This window comes from Petromyzon marinus, chromosome 55 (assembly GCF_048934315.1).
Source record: "Petromyzon marinus isolate PM22_M1 ecotype Great Lakes invasive population chromosome 55, UKy_Petmar_22M1.pri1.0, whole genome shotgun sequence".
NCBI lineage: Eukaryota > Metazoa > Chordata > Hyperoartia > Petromyzontiformes > Petromyzontidae > Petromyzon > Petromyzon marinus.
In genome coordinates, this window is record NC_133721.1 from 3,695,196 (window position 1) to 3,717,572 (window position 22,377).

The following is a 22,377-nucleotide window of genomic DNA, read 5'->3' on the forward strand; positions in this document are numbered from 1 at the left end:
AATAAAACAGATATTATAATTTGTAAAAAATAAATAAATCTAAACGCTCCTGGCTGGCTGCCTGAGACTCGCCCGGTAGAAGAGACAGTCTCGGCCGTGTGGCTACAGAGAGCGGAAAGGGGGGCAGCAGTAACTGGGGTGTGCCCCCACTCCGAGGTCTTGGCCCAGCGTGAGAGTGACTGGACGTTGTGTGACGGGGATCGGGCGGTCACATGAGCGAGGTGGCACACCAAGGATGGAACAGGGAGAATGCAGGAATCCGTGCGGGCAGGCGCCACGGTGTCTTATAGCGTTTGGCAACAGCAGAAGGTTCCCAGTTATGTAATAACGCCCTGCGTAACGATATCCCTTCCGATCCCACGGCTACGGCCTGACGGGTGAAGTATGGTCGGCTCGTGTTCTTCGCCGGTACCGTTGGCAGAGAGCAACACCGCTCCCGCCAGGCACAGCGCCACGTTGGCTAGGAGATGTTGCCCACCTCGCCTGGTGTACAGGGGTCGTGGGTTCGATCCGGAATCAGACGGTTGCCTGTATATGTGAAGTTTGCGGTGTCTCTCTCTCCCGGTGGTCGCGTGGATTTATCTCCGGGTCCTCCCGGTTGCCCCTCCACGTTTGTAATAGAGTTGTTGGCTGCTGTAATTGTTCAAATGTTGATAAGCCACTTCGTTGGGCTATCCATTTGGGATGACCAGGTCGCTTCTGAAGAAGAGCTACATAGCTCAGTAAGGCCTTACCTGGTAAAATTTAAAGAAAAAAGTTAGATTGAGTATTTCTTGTAAACACAAGCAGAATAACAAACGACACGCACACACATGGCACCACAACCCCAACTGCCACCACCACCAACATAACCTCAACCACCACAACCACCACTACAACGACCACCACCACTGCCACCACGACTGCCACCACCATAACCCCAACCACAATCACCACCAGCACCACCACTGCCATCACCATAACCACAACCACCACAACCACTGCCAGCACTACCACAACCACCGCGGGAGTCAAACAAACAGACGAAAGACGACAACCCGGTGGACTCCGCCGAGCCGGCGATGGAGGCTGCCATTGGAGACTACACGGGCACCCGTGCTCACAGTATGAACTTCACATTTAATAATAAGATTGTTATTATTACACAGGACGCGGCAGCAGTATGTTAAAAGAGAAGCTCATTGTGTACACAACAAGGACCCTGTTTGAAGTCGCGTGCGCGCTCCGCAACTGTTCTGCTGTCGCACTTGGCCGTGCTACGACTTCTCATTTCTGGCGAAGTCAACCTAGGGGTGGCCCGGTGCCGGATGCCGTTACCTCCTGTGATGGGGTCGGTAGATCAAACAGCGGTCGAACACTGGGGGGAGAACAACAACCCAGAGTGTGAGCGGCGATACAAAGTCCCGCACCTCACACCGACAGAAAGAGAGACCGAGAGCCACAACCACCCCCTCCTCCTCCACAGCCAGGGTTTGAACTCGCTCCCGTCCCAATGCGAGGTCGCCTCGCGCGCTCGCGTTGCCTGGCGAAAGTCGCCCGAAACGTTGGAGTTGGCCTCAACGCGTCGCGTGGAAGATGACCCCCCCACCTCGCATCGACGAGGCCCCAAGGCCCACTCGCGAAACCCACCAGGTCCAGGCCCACGGTCGCTCTCGGGGATCGTGAGTGCCGTCTTCGATAAAAGTTATTCAGTCCCAGAGGTCACGGGGCTGCACGTTGCGGTGGAGAGCTGTCGAGGTCGGTGGGGTGGGCGGCTGGCGAGGGGATGCGCGGTGACGGTGGTGGCCGTGAGCCACCCCCGTCAGTCTTAAATTTACATTTGTGTGCTGATATATATAATGTCCCATGTAAACAATGTACACAAAAACCCGGTGTGGTTTGCGTGGTTGTTTGGGGTGGTTGTTGATCGTTGTAGGGGTGGTTTGTTTCCCCAATGCCGAGGGCCCAAGACCCACAACAAACCCTCGCGGGCCCCCCACGTGTGACCCGGCTGGAGTCCCCTGGTGATCTGAGGGGCCTCCTAGGTAAGGGCCTCTGCCGGCATGTGGGTGGCCACACTCGACCGGCCGAGCAAAGCGATTCCCTCTTGAGTAAGGGGCGACATTTCGGTCGCTTTAGTTTTTACCCCAGGGCATAGAGTGTAGTAGTGGCGACATCGTCATCATCGTTGTCGTCGTTGTTGTCACGTTGACGCGTCTTCAATCAAATTTGTCGCAGAGTTGTTGTTGCTGTTGTTGTTGGGTGGAGGCAGAAAGGGGGGGGGGGGGGAGGAGACGTGGCCAGGAATGTGATGGGGGGGGGTGAAACGAGGGGGAGTCTATGGGGAGTCGTGACACGGTGAGCTTGAGCGGAGATGTGGGGGAGGTGAGGGGAGGTGAGGGGAGGTGAGCGGAGGGGTGGGGAGGTGAGGAGAGGGGTGGGGAGGTGAGGAGAGGGGTGGGGAGGGGTGGGGAGGTGAGGGGAGGTGAGGGGAGGGGTGGGGAGGTGAGGGGAGGGGTTGGGAGGTGAGGGGAGGGGTGGGGAGGTGAGTCGAGGAGCGGGAGGCCATGCTCCCTGCTCTCTGTGCGTGTTTATTTTATTGTCGTGATTTTATTATTTTTAATTGAATTACTGAACAAATTCGTCAATAAATATCGGACTGTGTGTGTGTAGCAAAAATATCCTAAATAACCCCGCAGCAGCAGCAACACACATAAGAGGGACAACTCCAGGTGAGGTGGGGGGGGTGGGGGTGGTGGGGTGAGTGGCGTGAGGGGTGCTCTCTCTGGGGGTGGTGGAGGACACCGGGGGGAGCAGTCGAGGGGGTGGGGGGGGGGTCACTGGGTCACGTGAGCACACCGCGGATCGCCTCTCGTGGCGCCAGTGGAGAGGGGGAGCCACGCAGGACACCACCACCACCACCCTCCACGTTGCGTTTCGCCAAAGTTCATGACCACCACCACCCCCTCCGATCCCCACCGTCTCCTCCGGTGTCACTTCCAAAAATACGCCGCTCGGAAAAGGCGTGGGAGGGAGAGGGAAGGAGTGGGGAGGACAGAGGAGATGTGGGCAGGAGTGGGGAGATGTAGGGAGGAGAGGAGAGGCGTGGGTAGGAGAGGGGAGATGTGGGGAGGAGAGGGGAGATGTGGGGAGGAGTGGGGAGATGTAGGGAGGAGAGGCGTGGGGAGGTGAAGGGAGGCATGGGGAGGAGAGGAGAGATGTAGGGAGGAAAGGAGAGGCGTGGGTAGGAGAGAGGAGGCGTGGGGAGGAGAGGGGAGATGTGGGGAGGAGAATGAAGGAGTGGGGACGAGAGATGAGATGTGGGGAAGGGGGGGGGAATGCGGGTAGGAGAGGGAGGAGAGAGAGGCGCTGCTCTCTGGGTGGCGTCACGCGGCGGCCCCGCGCGCCGTCTCCGACGTCCGTTGAACGTCTCTCGCGCGCGAGCACGATTCGAATCTGCGAGCAAGGCCGCCCCGGTGAACAACAGCTGTACGGCTGGTCAATCATCAGCAGGTATAGCTTTAACACGCAGCAGCAGTAGTAGGAGGGCTTTCACCGCCAATATCCATAATAGAGGATTTGTTTTGGGTTAGATCGCATAAATATCAACGTGTCATGAAACCCGCCACCACCCGACACAGCCAATCAGTAGGGGTTCGTGTCACGTCATCAAAAACGCGGCCAACTCGTGACTAGTTCAGCACTAACCGGCTGTGTGGCAGAGAGATAAAACCCCACCACGACATTTACAATGCGAGTGCCGTAACGTTTTCGCCAGGTAAATTACAACAGCAGCAGCATCATCAGGCAACAGCGCAGGATTGTGGAGAAGGGAGCCGATGTCTTCGCGAGTGTCCCTCCCTCTATTTAAGACCAAAACTACGAGGAGGATTTCTCCATAAATCTTCCCTGTCGCCTGATGAAGCTGCTCTTGCTGCTTGCTGCTGTTGTTGTTGTAATTGCCTGGCGAAAACGTCTCGGTATTCGACATTGTAAATGTACTTGTGAGTTTAACTCTCTAACACGCAACCGGTTAGTGCTGAACTAGTCACGAATTGCCACGGTTGTATTTACTTGACGCAACCTTACGAGTTGGCTGCGTCGGTCGGGTGGTGGATAAAGATATCGTACGAGGCGACGCATGCTGCCAGATTCGCCTCGCCTGACCATGAAGATCCCGTGACCCAATTCCAGGGTCGGGCCACATTGTGTTGCGTGCGTGCCGGCATCACGGTCACCACCAAAAACGCGCTGGGAAAATTCGAGGCATTCCGCGGCAAACGACTTGAGTTTGGATGACGTACGGCAAACGTCGCCCCCTCCTGCGTGAGGCTACGGCATAGAGGACGGCTGCCTGCTCGGGGTGGTGAGTGGTGGTGGTGGTGGCCCTAAGCTAGAGCCGCACAGCAACGTCACCCTAGACTTTGTGAACGACACCACAGCGGCCTGTGTTTGTGAGACGTAGCAGCAGCCCCACGTGGGGAACGATAGCGTCCCACGCACACCACGTGGGAGACGATAGCGCGCCAAGCAGCACCACGTAGGGGACAATAGCACCCCACGCACACCACGTGGGGAACGATAGCGCGCCACGCACATCACGTGGGCTGAGTGAGTGTTGTTATTGTTGTCAGGAGGGATGGGAGGCTGATCCTCTGGAACAGAGAGGGTAGCCCGGTGGCCAATGAGAGACGTCCCAGTTGGACTCCTGGCACAGGTGGCCCAAATGGGCCATGGGGAGGAAGGAGGGTCCACGAGTTTGATGGAGCAGTTGGACTCGTGAGCGAGGTGGCCCAGAAGGGGCAGTGCGGTCCAAGAAAACGGTGTGTTAGAGAGTTAGAGAGTGTGTGGTAGAGAGTTTGTGCTAAAGAGTTGTGTTAGAGAGTCTGTGTTAGAGAGTGTGTGTTAGAGAAAGTGTGGTAGAGAGTGTGTGTTACAAAGTGTGCTATCGAGCGTGCTAGAGAGTGTGCTAGTAAGTGTGCTAGTGAGTGTGCTAGTGAGCATGCTAGTGAGCGTGCTAGTGAGTGTGCTAGAGAGCGTGCTAGTAAGCGTGCTAGTGAGCGTGCTAGAGAGTGTGCTAGAGAGCGTACTAGTGATTGTACTAGTGATTGTACTAATTATTGTACTAGTGATTGTACTAGTGATTGTACTAATGCTTGTACTAGTGATTGTACTAGTGATTGTACTAGTGAGTATGCTAGTGATTGTACTAGTGATTGTACTAGTGAGTGTGCTAGTGATTGTACTAGTGATTGTACTAGTGAGTGTGCTAGTGATTGTACTAGTGATTGTACTAGTGAGTGTGCTAGTGATTGTACTAGTGAGTGTGCTAGTGATTGCACTAGTGATTGTACTAGTGAGTGTGCTAGTGATTGTACTAGTGATTGTACTCGTGAGTGTGCTAGTGATTGTACTAGTGATTGTACTAGTGAGTGTGCTTGTGAGAGAATGCGACTCTGTAAGCCGGGTTAGACGCAGCGGTTCCAACAAAGCCGTAGCTCGCGACATGTCGGGGTGAGTGGGGAGCGGTGGGTGGAGGGTGAGAGGGTGGGTAGGTTGGCGGAACAGAACACGAGTGAAACATGAACGTGTCGTGATTTAAAAAAAACTAAAATAATGACCCCCCCCACTCACACACGTGTACATGTGTGTGTGTCTTTGATCTGAAAACACATGAAAACGGGAACAACAGATACCGTTGCTGACCTTACGTTAACTCAACCCTTACGTTAACTCAAACCTTACGTTAACTCAACCTTTACGTTAACGCAACCCTTACGTTAACTCAACCCTTAGGTTAACTCAACCCTTACGTTAACTCAACCCTTATGTTAACTCAACCCTTACGTTAACTCAGATCTTACGTAACCTCAACCCTTACGTTAACTCAGACCTTACGTTAACTTAACCCTTACGTTAACACAACCCATATGTTAACTCAACCCTTATGTTAACTCAACACTTACGCTAACGCAACCCATACGTTAACCCAACCCATACGTTAACTCAACCCTTACGTTAACTCAACCCTTAGTACGCAACCCTTACGTTAACTCAGACCTTACGTTAACTCAACCCTTACGTTAACTCAGCCCTTAGTACGCAACCCTTACGTTAACTCAGACCTTACGTTAACTCAACTCTCACATTAACTCAACCCTTATGCTAACTCAGACCTTACTTTATGTCCACAGTTAACGTTGCTGACCCGACGTTGTCAATAAATGACAAGCATTCAGTCGGCCCCAGCAGCAGCAGCAGCAGCCGTGTGCGAGCCCAAGAGGTCTCCCAGCTGAACGTCATCTCGACGTTCGTGCGTGGTGGTGGTGCTGCTGCTTGCTCTGCTGCTTCTACTGCTGGTGGTGATGCGTCAGGGGAGCGGTGGGGTAGCGGTTAGCGCGACGCTTACACTACGAATCTCCGGGGGCAAACGCGAGTTCGATTCCAGCTCGCGGCCAACACCGGCGATGATTATCTGAACCGGGCCCAGGCCTCCCCCTAGACTTAACAGACTGTAGGGGCAAGTGCTGTTAGCGAGCACCTATGAAGGCCGGAACGGTACTAGAGCGGGTGGGTGGCCAGCACCACGCCCGACCGCCTTTGTATCCCGAGTGGCGATGTTTACACACTGCACCAGGTACTCATTGGAGTCTGAGTCGACCTGGCGGAGGCCAAGGACCGGTTCAGATAATCGCCACTGATGTTGGCCGTGAGTGGGAATCGAACCCGGGTTGCTGGGTTCGTAGAGCAACGCAAAACCGTTACACTACCGCTCTCCATAACACTCTCTATCACACAATCTCTGCCACTCTCTCTGTCACTCTCTATCACACAATCTCTGCCACTCTCTCTATCACTCTCTTACAGTACCTGGATAAACTCCTAACGTCGCTCGGCTTTGGCCAGGCCTTCATCTCGAACGTTAGGCTCCTGTACACGGGCACATCCAGCCTCATGAAGATAAACCAGTGAGTCAGTGCCCCTTTCCCTGTAATGAGGAGTGTCAGACAGGGGTGCCCCCTCTCGGGGCTGCTGTAAATCTTGTCAATTGAGCCACTCTTACGCCACCTGAGACAAAATCTGTCTGGCCTCAAGGTCCCGGGACCAGAGAACGCAGTTGTTAGGCTCTCAGCCTAAGCAGACATGTGTCGTGCTCAACGACATCTCCCCGCTCTGCCAGGCAGTTGCAGTGTACGAGAAGGCCTCGTCCGCCAGGATCAACTGGGCCAAGTGCGAGCCTCTGTGTTTGGGCTCGCGATGCGGCGTGCGCTGTGCTCCTCCCAGGGGGAGTCAGTTGGCAGGCCGACGGAGTCAAGTACCTAGGGGTCTACCTGGGGAAACCACCGTCGCCCTGAACAACTGGACCGAGCTGGCCGACGTAATCGAGGCTAAATTACTGACATGGACAAGCCTCGCTCTGCAGATGTCCTTTAGGGGCCGAGTGCTCGTTGCTAACAACCTGGCAGCATCCGTGCTGTGGCACAAGACCAATGCCCTCCAGCTTCCTGCCTGTCTACTCACCAGAGTGAACCACTCACTCGTGCACTTCATCTGGCACAGGAAAGCACTGGCTCAGGCCGGGGGTTCTCTGCCTCCCAGTGTGTGAGGGTGGAGCAGTGTCTGGTGGACGTCACCGCCAGGGTCATGAGCTTCAGGCTCATGGCCTTGAAGCGGCTGCTGTACGACCGGGAGGAGCTACCCTGGAAGTCGCCGGCCCTCACCCTGCTGAGAAGCGCAGGGGGGTGCCTGGGGTATGCAAAGGAGCTCTTCCTGTTGGACCTGAGCCTGGTCGACTACACGAGGCTGCCAACTCATTACCAGAGCCTTTTTAACGCGTGGCGGAACTTCGAGTGGAGCAGAACGCGCGCACACTACGACCTCGCACATTTCCTGAACGATCCCTTGTTCTGCAATGGCCTCTTCCAGTGGATCAGACGAGAGAGAACCCTGGCTCTACGCTTCACATCAGTAGGGCTGTGGACAGTCTTCGACCTCGTGCAGGCCCACCAGCGCAAGTAGAAGACCGCAGATGAGATCGCCAGCACCGCGGGACTCCGCTCCATGCTCGCTGGGGAGAAGCTGCTGCGGGACGTGCTCCGCGCCATGCAGGAGCTGCACCTGGAGGTGGCGGGGGACAGTGGCCGCCCTCCCCCCCTCCATCCTCCTCCTCCCTGGACACAGCGACTCCAGGAAGCTACTGAAGCTCCGAGGCTGCTTGAACATGCCTATTAAGAGTGCCACAAAAAAAGCACTCTCCACGTGCTGCGTCAAGGCGCTGCATTCCCGGGACCTGCCCGACCTACCGGTCACAAAATTGAGAAATAATTTATCTCCCCTCATTGTGACAACCCCCAGTGGAAACAAATGTACAAGTCTCCCGTAGCCAAACGTTGCGGTGACCCCCAGTGGAGATTGGCCCACTGGACGTTGCCATCGGCCATGTGGCTCAGCCGAATCTCGCCGAGGGTACCAGACTTGTGCACTTTCTGCAGTGCCAGGGAGGATCTGCCCCACCAGTACTTAAGCTGCCAGCGGCTCAACCCAATGTTCCAGCTTTTGGAGACCATTTTCAGGAAATGGGGGGTGCTCTTCTACAACAGCAGCTTCGTATATGGGGTGCCTTACCTGGCTAACAAGTGCCATGACCTCGCCAACTTCGTCTGCGCCCAAGCGAAGATGGCGGTGTACAAGACAAGGAAAAAGATGCTGCAAAGGCGACACTGACGACTGCTCTGTGGTGCCAGTGTTGAGGGGCCTGCTCAAGGTGCGGCTCCGGCTGGAGCACGCGTACCACTCACATGCCGGTGACGTGCGCATCTTCTTCGAACGCTCGGGAGCCGGAAAATCCCTCTGCACCGGCGTGAACGGCACCCTCCTTTTCACCTTCTAACGTGCTCGGTCGTCGGGTGTGGCGTGGGCAACGACGACCACGTGGAGTTTTTTTTGTGTTGTTGTGTGTGGCGCGTCTAGTGCCACGTGCCGCAGCGCATGTTTATTTTATTGTTTAGTTGGTGAATTTGTGTTTCGCATCGAAATTGTCTCAAGTACTGTTGCTGCTGGCGGCAATAAAAGTGGTTTAAAAGTCAAAAGTCTATGACTCTCTATCACATAATCTCTATCACTCTCTCTATCACACAATCTTTATAACGCTCTCTATCACTCTCTATCACACAATTTCAATCACTCTATCACACAATCTCTATCACTCTTTGTATCACTCTGCCTATCACTCTCTTGCAAACTCCGTCTGTGCCCAAGCAAAGATGGCAGTTTTACAAGACCAGGAAAAATATGTCACAAGGCGACACTGACGGCTGCTCTGCGGTGGCGGCAATGTCGAGGGCCCTGCTCAAGGCACGGCTCCAGCTCGAGCTCACGCACCGCTCCAAAGCCGGTGATGCGCACATGTTTTTTGCACGGTGGGGGGGCCGGTGAAGCCCTCTGCACCAGCGCAAACGGCATTCTGAACTTCACTTTGTCACGAGGGTATTCGTCGCGCATGGCGTAGCGTAACAACGTGGTGTTTGTGCTGCGTGTGGCACGTTCAAGCGCCACATGCCGCAAGTTGTGTTTGTGACGCACACACGTGATGCTGTACTCGATGTGACATTGTATAGAAATCGGCTCCAGTGCTTTTTCTGCTGACAGCAATACAATTGGTTTAAAATTCACAACTCTATCACTCTCTATCACACACTTGCTATCACTCTCTCTAACACAATCTCCATCAATACCAATACCCGCCATTCGCCACAAAGTGATGGTGACGTCACCACGGTGCCTGTGCCAGGCCAGGTGCACTTTGAGGCCACTTGAATTGTCGAATGCTCCCTGAAAGGTCCCTGGACATACCCAGGTGCTATGGGTTGGCTGACTGAGATGACTGGTACATGCACCAGCTGTACCCCCGACTGTGCCAATGTGCTGCATTTTAGCTGCCCGGAGCTCCTGTCGTTGTTGTGAGCGTCGCTCCTCTGCCCTCCATTGTTGCTAGAGGGCAACTGCCTCCAGAAGCGTCCTTCACCAGCCTCCTTCATAGAGGCAGAATCTTGACACCGCTGCTACCAGTCAGTAGGAAGTCCACTCAGCTCCACATTCTCTCGTACCGCATCAGTCCATCTCTTCTCCAGCCCATGTCGTGCCCGTTTAGCCCCATCTGTCCAACCAAACAGAAGCTACTTGGGCATGCAGTGACTGGGCATGCGGGCTACATGGCTCAGCCAACACAGCCTTGCCTGCCGGAGGAGCTCAGTGATGGGAACGTGTCCAGATCTTTCAAGAATTTGTGAGCTCCTCACACAATCCAGCCTGGTTAAACCTAGCATGGATCGTAGGCATGTCAGTCTGAATGTTTCTAACCGGCGCAGATGTTCCATTAGAGGGGTACACGTTTCACAAGAATATAGAAGGGAGGGCATGACTGGCCGAGAAGACCCGCAGCTTCGTGTGGAGTGACATACCATGTAGAGTCCACACAGCATTACGCAGCCGATGAGAAGATAATGCCGCCCGGCTGATTTGGAGTAAGACCTCTTCTGTCAAACCGGAGCTGGTCATGAGCACATTGCCCAGGTATGGGAACTCTCCACTCTCTCCACAACTGCTCCATCACCAATAGGGAGCTGAGGAGGTGGCACAACATACCCAGACAGGTGAGCTGATGGTCAGACTCCACCACTTAGTGGCACACTCCAGCTTCAGCAGTAGTGCCTTCAACTCCTCTTTTGAGTGAGCAGCAATCACCAAATCATCAGCATATGCCACATGGTTGACCAATAGAGAGCCATCCCTCGACCACACCAAGGCATCGATCCACCTTACATTGTATCTGTACCAGATGGAAATTCCTCTGGTACAGCCATGGAAAGCTTCTCGAACTACGTTGTCAAAGATGATGTAAAATAATGTGGGAGCCAGAGGACATCCCTTGTCGCAGCCCAAGGTGAACAGGGAATTGCTCTGACTCCTGGCTACGTAGCTTTACCCGGGCCTGCTCACCATCATGAAGGCCCTTAAGGATTGTGAGCAGAGAGTTAGGGACTCAGAAATCACGATGAACAGCCTAGAGCCCTGGCATGTTGATGGTATCATAGGCTAAATTTCGATTTAAAGCTTTCGTGACTGCAAGGATTCATCTTCCTGGTTCTTTCGGTAAAGTCACGTAGAATGGGAATAAAATAATAAAATAAAATAAGACAATAAAATTCTCACGACGTTTCGGCCACAACACAAGTGGCCTTCTTCAGGTGAAGAGACAGGTCTGTCTGGAAGACAGAGCTTGAATGAATGCTGTCATGCAAGGACCGCGTCTATTAAGCTGTGTGGGCGGAGTTAAAATATGAATTTGCATGTTACCAGCATCACCTCCGGAGAGGAGGAGGGAGGGGGCTGGGAACACAGGCAGAGAGGAAAAAAGCACTTGCCCCTTTTCTTTTTTCCTCTCTGCCTGTGTTTCCAACCCCTCCCTCCTCCTCTCCGGAGGTGATGCTGGTAACATGCAAATTCATATTTTAACTCCGCCCACACAGCTTAATAGACGCGTGCCATGCTTAACAGCTTTCAGGACACAACAGCGCACCTTGGCTGTTGCACTTGCCCCTTTTCTTTTTTCCTCTCTGCCTGTGTTCCCAACCCCTCCCTCCTCCTCTCCGGAGGTGATGCTGGTAACATGCAAATTCATATTTTAACTCCGCCCACACAGCTTAATAGACGCGGTCCTTGCATGACAGCGTTCATTCAAGCTCTGTCTTCCGGACAGACCTGTCTCTTCACCTGAAGAAGGCCACTTGTGTTGTGGCCGAAACGTCGTGAGAATGTTATTGTCTTATTTGTTTTATTATTTTATTCCCATTCTACGTGACTTTACCGAAAGAACCAAGAAGAGGTATCATAGGCCTTGACCAGATTAATAAAGTAGAGATGTAGGTCTTTTTGGAATTCCCTACACCTCTGCGGTAGCAAACAGAGAGAATATGGAATGAGTGCCGTATCACCTTGGTCTGAAAGCAAATTGGGGGTCCGCAAGACTCTCTTCAGCGCGCCTGGCAAGGCAATGTTAAATAATCCTTTCCATAACGTTTCCCCACACACTGAGACGAGAGATGCCCTTGTGGTTCTTACAATCTGTGCAGTCCCCCCTGTTAAATAAGGGATCCCAGGGCATCTTTACAATCCTGTGGAACCCATGCTGTGGTCCAGACAGTTGTGATGATGTCATATAGGGCAGTCTGCACATAGATGCCACCCTCCCTTAGATTTTCGCTTGGGAAATCGTCTCTGCCCGGCACTTTCCTGGTTTCAGACTGTGGATCGCCCCTCATGCTTACATCACAGGCTCAGGTCCAGAAGGGGTGGCGACTTCTGGCAATATTTGGCAGAAGTAGCTCCATGATGTTGTCTGGGCTGAGGGAATTTCCCTCCCCCAAGACCTCACAGAAATGCTCTGCAAACCCGTAGATCTGTCCCTGGGAGTCGAGATCGGATCACCATTCGTTCCCTTAAGGATGGTGATAGGAGAGGTTCTGCAAGTAACTGTTTTGATGGAATTAAATAGTCATGTGTGATTGTGGGCTACGGAGGCAGATTCCATCTCCTCAGCAACCCGCGCCCACCTGGCAGCACCGCACGCTCTCCGACTTTTCAAGGCTGCAGTAAGCTTCCTCATTCTCCAATGTTGGATGTTGTAGATGACGGGAGTGAGCCTGTCGTTTTCTCTCAACCAGCCAGAACACCTCCTTCAGCCAGGGCTTCTGGGGAGGTCTGGACCACATACCCAATGCAGCAATTCCATCAGCATGAGCCACAGTCCTGAACTTCAACTATTTCCCCTCAGCATCAGAAATATGGGAGGAAGATGCCAACCCTAGCTGCAAGCGATGTTGATATCCCTGCTTACAACTATCCTCAGCTAGCTAAGACCATGCCACTGTAAGTTTGAAAGGGGTCCTAGATGAACACCCACTACTGGAATGGAATAATGGCATTCGCATCTTACAGATGACAAGCTTATGGTCAGTGGGCAAATCTACTCCATGGTAGGCCCTGGTGTCAAGAACATAGGCCCGCATCCGCTGGTCCCTAAATATATAGTCAGGCAGATGTTCTTGCTTGGACACGGCGTGCATCCATGATGTTGTGTAGATGCACCAATGCCGGAACAGTGTGTTGGTAATTAGAATCCCATGGGCTTCACAGAAATCTATCAGCCTCCTACTATTATTATTGAGCTGATCTGACCCATGCCTTCCGATTACTCCAACCCAGGTATCAGCTGGGTTGGAATGATCACCCAACAGGAATATTCTATTCCAATGTGCCACTTTAGCTAGTACCTGGGACAGGAGGTTATAGAAGGCGTCTGACTCATCGGCCTTGTCTGCATCCCTCCATTGATGGTCATCTTCATTAGGGGAATAAGCAATCACCACTATTCCTTGCCTCTTGTTCATGGGGAAGTGAGTCCACAGTAGTCTGGCATCTACAGCTTCCCACACCTCACCCCAACACTCCCACAGCCCCTTCATTATTTGTTCAATAGAAGTCCTACTCCCTGTTGTTTGGCAGTTTCCTGCCCCGAGTGGATAACTGTCCACCCCTCATGATGACTGGAGCCAAAACCGGTCCACTGGGCTTTTCACAGAGGTCCAAGTGGTACCAATCCATCTCCCGACAGAGGTGTAGCAGCCTCTCCTCCTCAATGAGAGTCCGAACATTCTATCCCACTGTCTATCACACTTTCTATCAAACTGTCTATCACACTCTCTGTGACACTATCACACTCTCTATCACACCCACCACTGTCTTTCACTGCATCGTTGGGTATCACTCACGGAGTACGATCTGGCTGCTTGGTTGGGTCACAGAGTTAGGAAGTTTGGGAACCCCCCAGTGTTTAGACAGAGACCGTGTTACAATGTCCGTGTTAGAGAGTCCGTGTTAGAGAGTCTATCAGTGCCTGCCTGAAAATGTAGCGTAGTCTGTGTTGGAGTGTCCGAGTTAGAGTTAATCTGAGATAGTTTACCGTGAATGTCTGTGTAGACGAGGTGAGGTGTTAACTGTGTGAAGAGTTTCCGTTAGAGAGGCTGTGTCAGGGATAATGTGAAAGTGTGGGGAGTGTGTAAGGGAGAGTGTGTGTGTGAGTGGAGAGTGTGTAAGAGAGAGTGTGTGTGTGAGTGTGAGAGAGAGTGAAGGAGAGTGTGTGAGTGTGTTAGGGAGAGTGTGTGTGTGTGAGAGTGTGTCAGGGAGAGTGTGTGTGAGTGTCAGAGTGTGTCAGGGAGAGTGTGTGTGTGAGAGTGTCAGCGAGAGTGTGTGAGAGTGTGTAAGGGAGAGAGTGTGTAAGGGAGAGTGTGTGTGTGTGTGTGAGAGTGTGTTAGGGAGAGTGTGTGTGTGTGAGAGTGTGTAAGGGAGAGTGTGTGTGTGTGAGTGTGAGAGTGTGTCAGGGAGAGTGTGTGAGAGTGTGTGTGAGAGTGTGTCGGGGAGAGTGTGTGTGAGAGTGTGTCGGGAAGAGTGTGTGTGAGTGTGAGAGTGTGTGCGAGTGAGGGGACCGCACCGCAAGCCGACCGCTCCCCGCGTCCCCGCGGGGCCGTGCGACCATGCACGCGGGGGGGTTCAAGGCTCACATGGACACCGTACCCTCCGCTTAAACAACAACAACAACAACGTAGTAACAACAACAATCATAATAACAACAGCGACAACAACAACAACCACGCGGCTGCGACTGTGTCTGCGAGGGTCCGCTCCGTCTGCACCAACGTGTAAGAGGGGTGGACATGGGGGCGTTGAACACGACGTGAAGCCGTCTGCGCCGGAGACAAAACGGCGACGTGACGGCACCTGAAATCCACCGTCGATGAAACGCGAGAGGCGTGGAACGCCATGTGGCAGACGGAGAAGAAGTCACCGTGGCAGAAGAAGAAGTCACCGTGATGGCAGAAGAAGTCACCATGACAGACCGAGAAGAAGAAGCCACCGGGGCAGATGATGAAGAAGTCACCGTGGCAGAAGATGAAGAAGTCATCGTGGCAGAAGAAGAAGTAACCGTGGCAGAAGAAGAAGTCACCGTGATGGCAGACGTCACCGTGGCAGACGGAGAAGAAGTCACGATGATGGCAGAAGAAGTCACCATGGCAGAAGATGAAGAAGTCACCGTGGCAGATGATGAAGTCACCGTGGCAGAAGATTAAAAAGTCACCATGGCAATTTTGGCAACGCTTTTTCCTCGAGTTGTGGAGAGAGAGAGAGAGAGCAGAGAGAGAGAGAGAAATGGGAGAGAGAAAATAGAGTAGAGAGAGAGTGGGGAGAGAGATAGGGGGGAGATAGAAGATAGAGGAGAGAGAGAAGAGAGAGGGCTGCCACTTCAGCTGTCCGTTTGTGAGCGGTGTTACTCCCAGGACCAAGAGAAATGGTTGAACACGAACTGTGCCGGAGAAGGGGACAAAAACTAAAACCTGAGCTTCTGGTAGGGGGGACGGGAACTCTGCTGGATTTCAGCTGGGAGACGAGGAGAGTGACGGGGGGAGTGACAAGGGGAGTGATGAGGGGATTGCAGCAAGTGGTGGCGGTGGATGAGGAGTCCTCGTCGTCCTCGTCTTGGTGGGCCCCACCTCCAGGCTGTCCCCAGCGTGTCCCAACGGCATTTCCCATTGGCGTGTGCCACCGGAGTGTCCCACCGGAGTGTCCCACTGGAGTGTTCCACGAGTGCGTCCCACCGGAGTGTCCCACGGGCGTGTCCCATTAGTGTTTCCAACTGGCGGGTCCCACCGGCGTGTTCCACCGGAGTGTCTCATTGGAGTGTCCCACCAGCGTGTCCAACCGGAGTGTCCCACCAGTGTCCCACAAGCCTGTCCCACCGGCGTGTCCCACCGGAGTGTTCCACGGGCATGTTCCACCGGTGTGTCCCACCAGCTTGTCCCACTGGTGTGTCCCACCGGCGTGTCCCTGTAACAACAGCACAGACCGCATGCTCAGGGCCACCGCATTTCCGACGCATGCAAACTCGGGTGCACGTCTCAGTCGGTCTCAGCCTATCCATGCCACGTTGGCATTGGAGGTGTTAACTACCTCGCGGCGACCTTCACGAGACTCCTCCATAGAGGTCGATCTTGACACCGCTGGTACAGGGTCATCGGCAAGTCCACTTGGCTCCACACCCTCCTGTACCACATTAGCCCATCTCTTCTCTAGCCCATCTCTTCTCTAGCCCATGTCGTGCCTGTTTAGCCGGGTCCCTGACTCCATGTGGAGTCTGGACACGCAGATTATATGATCCAGAAATACAGTCTCACCTTCCGGAGGAGCTCACTAATAGTACTGTGCCCAGATCCCTTTGTAGGAAACTTGCAGGGCAAAGAAGTCACCCTCATGAACGTCTATCACCCGCCTCTCCCCCGATCAATTCAAAACTTTTTCCTGTAATTGCGTCTCTGATTGAGAAAAGGAAGAGGGGTCTTATCGCAGGAGGCGATTGGAACCTGCTTAAATACCCCGTTCCAGATAAATGGCACTCGACTAATTCTGACCAAAATGCGGCACAGAGGCTTCTACTCAGTGAAATAATCACTCAACGCTAGTTGACAGACCGTTCGAGGACCTTCAACCCCACCAAAAGAGATTAACCCACATTCTAGAGCCTAAAAGAAGCTTTCCAGAATCGATTATTTTCTCATCTCCAGGCCCCTGTTACCACACCACACCAAAGCGGAGGTCCTGGATATGCAACTGTACGTCCACGCTCTGATGACAATCCAATTAATCTTAGACCACAAAATTAATAACGACTGATAAATTATTGGCCCCTAGACCGTCGACTGTTAGAGCATGATCAACTGGTCAAAGAAATAAAAGAGGAAAATGAGGGATACATGAATAACAATGCTGCTTCATCCCAGCCTCCCTATCCCCAGATACTATGGAATGCACTTAAAGTGTATGTATCAGAGGTTTCCCTCGTGGAGAAGGGAGCATGGAGGCTTAAGTAAAAATCTGGGAAAAATAACAGCGACGAGAGGATACCTTAGCAAAGCTACACAAAAGATGTAAAGCCACGCAATCAGCTGAACTTATCAAGGAACTGGATGGGACGAGACTAGAATGTAATAAACTGATAAACTATCAGATGAGTAGGTGATATTAATCTAGATTTGAAGTTTTCGTGACTGCGGGGATCAATACTCTTTGGTTATTTCGGTAAAGTCACGTAGGTATAAAATAAAATAAATAAAATCACGACGTTTCGATCGCAACACAAGCAATCATCATCAGGTGGGAAAACCACAGCAAGAAACAATTGCTGAAGTGGGCAAAAGGGCTACTGTAACAAGAGGCTATATAGGCAAGAGAGGGGGGAGGAGCCAGGGAGGAGAGATAGAGAGGGGGGGATAGGGGGAGTGGAGTGCTGCAACCTAGAGGGATTACAGGGTGACAAGTGAGCGGGGCTGGGAGTGGGAGGCTGAAGAAACTGGAGATGCGGAAATGAAGACAACACCATAAGGCAGTTATGGTTTTACCTGGTTAATAACATCCTTCCAATGATTGCTCAATTTGTATCCATCTTCTCAGTTGAAGTTATGTCTGTTTATATATCTGGATGGCTTCATCAACAAACCTTTGATAGTAGCCCGAAGGTTTTCAGAATACCTTGGTCTCGGAAAAAACAATATGAGAGCCCTCAGCGTTATAGCAATGGCCAGCCACGGCGGAGGTATTGCTTCTGCTATGTTTCAGATCTGCCTTGTGCTCGCGAACACGGCCCGAGATATGTCGTATTGTTTCCCCAATGTAACACCCACCACATGTGCAACTTAGTTTGTAGACTCCAGGATATTGCATGTCAGTAATGACATCCTTCACAGATGGAATTAGATCACGGATTTTGTGTACTGTACTAAATCGGACCTGGATCTTGTGTTTGTTTAAGATTTTGGAAATCGTTTTGGTAACGCCTGCTATGTACGGTAACGTGATGGTTTTGATCGGCGTCTCAGGGGGTTGTTTCTCCATGGTTGGAGAAACAGCTTTGCGAATAATGTGGTCCGAGTACCCATTAATCTTGAGGGCCTGGTGCACATGTTCCAGTTCACTGGTGAGGTGGTGTTGGTCAGAAATGCAGTGGGCCCTATGGTGTAGTGTTTTGATGAGGAAATTCTTCTGTGCCGGATGGTGGTGGGAATCAGGTTTCAGATAGGAATCTGTGTGGGTGGATTTCCTGTAGGCTCACATGACATTGACTTCTCTAAGACCGAGGTTCTTTGCAAGCTATCTGGCTACCATGAGAGATTCGTTCATGAGACTATCCACATATACAAACACAGACACAATTTCAACTGAGAAGATGGATTCTGGCTTAGCAGTCATTGGAAGGATTTGATAAACCATTTCGAGTCTTAATTGATTGTTCACGCTTATGGTGGCTTTCAGACAGCATACATTAATTTTTCGTCTCCCCCCTCCTCTTTTCCGAACATAGATGGACTCGTCCATCTAAACAAACTGTCAAATCGCTATCCGTGGCGCTAACGTAAAAAAAAAAAATACAAACTGCCACCTCTTTCAAATGTTCTTGCGTTGGTTTTCACACCTGATGATGACTGCTTGTGTTGCAGTCGAAACGTCGTGAGAATTTAATTGTTTTATATATATTTTATTATTTTATTGTTTCCCTTCAACGTGACTTTACCAAAAGAACCAAGAATATGAATCACTGCAGTCACGAAAGCTGTAAATCAAAATTTCACCCCAGGATGTTAGAACATACCGTGGTGCAGATGCATACACCGACCACTACCTTGTCTCTGTTACTATCAAACTCAAGAGGGTAATACCACAAGGGCATTGCCAGAAACAACTGGACATTGCGAAACTCAAGTGCCCGAAGAAGAACAAAGAGTTTGTCATGGAGCTAAAGAACCGTTTTAGTTTGATAAATACCACCACTGAAATGGAGAAAGAGCAAAACATCAACAGAAAATGGGATAACATCAAGAACACCTACAATGAAACAGCACAAAGGGTCTTAGATTTCAAACAAACGGGGCTAAAGAGTAGATATCACCAGATACATGGCAGACATTTGAAGAGAGGAAACTAATTTAAAAAAACAATTAAACTCCAAATCACCAAGATTACAAGAACAAGCCCAGATAGCCTACAAGAACAAGGACAGATAAGTCAAGACGAGAGCTAGAAGAGACAAGACGGCCTTTGTTGAGAACCTGGCTAGTGAAGCTGAGGAGGCTGAAGACCAACGGAGACTTGAGCACAGTCTACAAGACCACCAAGCGTCTTTGGGACAGACATTACAACCAATCTGCTCCCATTACAGACACAAATGACAACACCATTACCTCTCAGAATGAACAAACAGCTAGATGGGTCCAACACTTCCAAGAAGTGCTCAACTTCCCTGACCCAGAAAAGCCAACCAACATCCCATTAACAAATGATATCCTTGACATTGACACCGGTCCTCCTGACATATCTGAGGTTAGAGCCGCCATCAAATCTCTCAAGAGTGGCAAAGCATGTGCAACAGGATAAAATCCACGCGAAGATGCTAAAAAACATTCCCACAGCTGCCAAGGTTCTGACAGACCTCTTCCATAACATTTGGGCCACAGACAACATCCCCGATGACTGGACTAAACGTCTCATCATTAACATACCCAAATAAAGGAAACCTCAAGAACTGCAATAGCTGGCGAGGAATCACCTTACTATCCATTCCCAGCAGGGTCTTCAGCGGAGTTCTCAACAGAATGGAGACAGCCATTGACACCAGGCTCAGGCAGGAGCGAGCGGGATTCAGAAGAGGAAGAGAATGTAGATACCTGTCAACCCCTTATCAGTGCCTAACGTATTACAGACAAATTCTTACCTTATTGGTCACCCCGTGCCCTTATAAATCTCAACATTCATCCTACAAAATGCCATCACAAGAGAGAAACACAAAAAAGTTGACGAATAAATCGCCCATATTGAAACGGCTGTATGCCGTATGGACCTGAAAACGAAATTTCCCTGTACAAGAATACGGGTAAACCGTATGGGTTGACAGGTATGGATGTATGGACTGGATCTTTGCACTGCGAAACAACATTGGGTAGTGCTTAGAATAGAACACATCTTTGTGTGGATTTCAAGAAAGCCTTTGAAAGATAATGAGCTGTAGATTTCCATCCAAAAGCATAACCATCATAGGAAAGTTGAACGAACACTTTGAATGCAGTGTAATCATGGGCAACACTCTCTCCAAGTGGTTCCCTGCAAAGTCTGGACTGAGACAAGGATGCATCAATCTCGTCCATCCTCTTCCTCCTCAACATAGACTGCATCATGAGCAATACTATATTGGATCAACCCAGAGGTATCCAGTGGACCCTGTTCAACCAGTTGGAGGACCTAGACTTTGACCCTCGCTGTCCTTTTCTCTAATCATTCCAACCTCTAGGAAAAAAAAACTAATAGCTCCAAAAACTCAAGTGATGCGTATCAATGCCGCCACCTCCACCGACACCCGTTGTTAAAAAATGGTGACCCAATGGAGTTTGTGGATGACTTCACTGACTTGGGCAGCCTCATCAGCAAGGACAGCGGGGCCCATAAAAACAGCAAGGCAAGGCCGGGAAAAAACTAGGGCGCCTTCTGTCAACTACGGACCATTTGGAAGTCCAAACAGTGCAATCTGAAAACCAAAGTCCAAATATACCACGCTGATAGCAAAAACCAGAACGCACTCAGGGTGACCATCATGGTGGAGGAGGAAGGCGCTGCTGCGTTTCACGAAGTCTTCTGCAGTTCCACAGCAGGGGTGATGTTGCAACATGGTCTAACCTGGGGGTACCACCTAGTGGCAGCTGTCTCTACGCAGTCATTTTATTGGCGACTTTTGGACCGCGAGGCCGGCACGCACACAGTATGGTCGTTCCCAACGACGCCACGGATCTCTAACGTCGTTGCTTCGGTGAACGCCACGCCGCCGCCGCGAGCCCCTGCGACAAGTGGTGAACGAGCGGGGAACGAGCTGGTAATGAGCAGCGAACGAGCGGGTAATGAGCGGCGAACGAGCGGGTAATGAGCGGCGAACGAGCGGAGAACAGGAGACGAGAGATGGGAAGGGGGTGGCGGGAAGTGTGCGGGATGAATAGCGACACGCAGAGACAATTGCACTGAACTGCGACCAGCTCTCCTGCACCCGCTCTCCAATGCCCGCTCTTCCACACCCGTTCTCCCACACCCGCTCTCCCACACCCGCTCTCCCACACCCACTCTCCCACACCCGCTCTGCAATAACCGCTCTCCCACACCCGCTCTGCAATAACCGCTCTCCCACACCCGCTATCCCATACCCGCTATCCCATACCCGCTCTGCAATAACCGCTCTCCCACAATCACTCTCCCACAACCGCTCTCCCACACCCATTCTCCCATGCCCGCTCTACCATGCCCACCGCTCTCCTCTGAACTCCACTCTCTCCGCCTGTCATGAGCAGGCAGCTTCCTCACGGACAAAGCAACAATGGGCCCCCAGCCCCACAACTCGGGGCCCCCCAAAATCCCATCAGCCCCCCGCCTCCTCAGTGTCCCGACACCCCCCTCCACCGCCCCCCTCGCCCCCTCCTCCCCCACCTCGCTGTGGCCACCTCCAGCCCTTTCTCTCGCTCTCTTTCTGCGTTTCCTCGAATCCTGCACGGCTCTGGATTCCTGGAAAGATGCGGGTGGGAGGAGTGGGTGGAGGGGACGGAGGGAGGGAGGGAGCTAGAGAGGGAGGGAGCTAGAGAGGGAGGGAGCTAGAGAGGGAGGGAGCTAGAGAAGGAGGGAGCTAGAGAGGGAGGGAGCTAGAGAGGGAGGGGCCGTGTGCAGCAGAGGAGGCTGCAGCCCTAACGAAAGTGAGCCCACACCCACCCTCTCCACACCACACCATCAAAAACACCCCCACCACCGCTACCACCGCCTCCCACCACCAGTTCCCAACAGCACCACTGCCACCTACGCCAACACCACCCCCATCACCACCACCACTGCCACCACCAGAGACGAAGATCCCCCGTGTAGCCTTAACAGACTGTTGGGGCAAGTGCTGTTCATGGGTAGCAATGAAAGCCGGCACGGCAAACGAGGGGGTGGGTGGCCAGCATCACGTCCGACCACCTTTGCCTCCCCAGTGCTAATGTTTAGATACCACACCAGGTACTCGTTTGAGGCTGAGTCTACCTAGGAGGGGCACAGGACCGGTTGAGATGAGCGTCACTGCTGTTGGCCGTGAGAGGGTTGCATCGAACTCGGGTTGCCGGGTTCGCAGCGCTGCTGTCACTGTGACACGCGGGGGGTGCAAAGAGCGCAGCGCAGGGCCCTGAGTTACCGCCTCGGTTCCTTCGCTCCTCATTGTCCTCGCATTGTCCT

At 52.2% G+C, this 22,377-nt stretch overlaps 1 protein-coding gene across 1 annotated transcript in view; it reads right to left on the minus strand.

Annotated features, from left to right (window-relative positions):
* Positions 1 to 1,099: 1,099 nt before the first annotated feature.
* LOC116954467 (uncharacterized) overlaps positions 1,100 to 22,377 on the minus strand; it is a 68,444-nt gene continuing 47,166 nt past the window's right edge. Inside the window, exon 2 of the mRNA XM_032975004.2 lies at positions 1,100 to 15,918. The gene's annotated coding sequence lies outside the window, so the exon portion shown is untranslated. The remainder of the gene's footprint in view (positions 15,919 to 22,377) is intronic.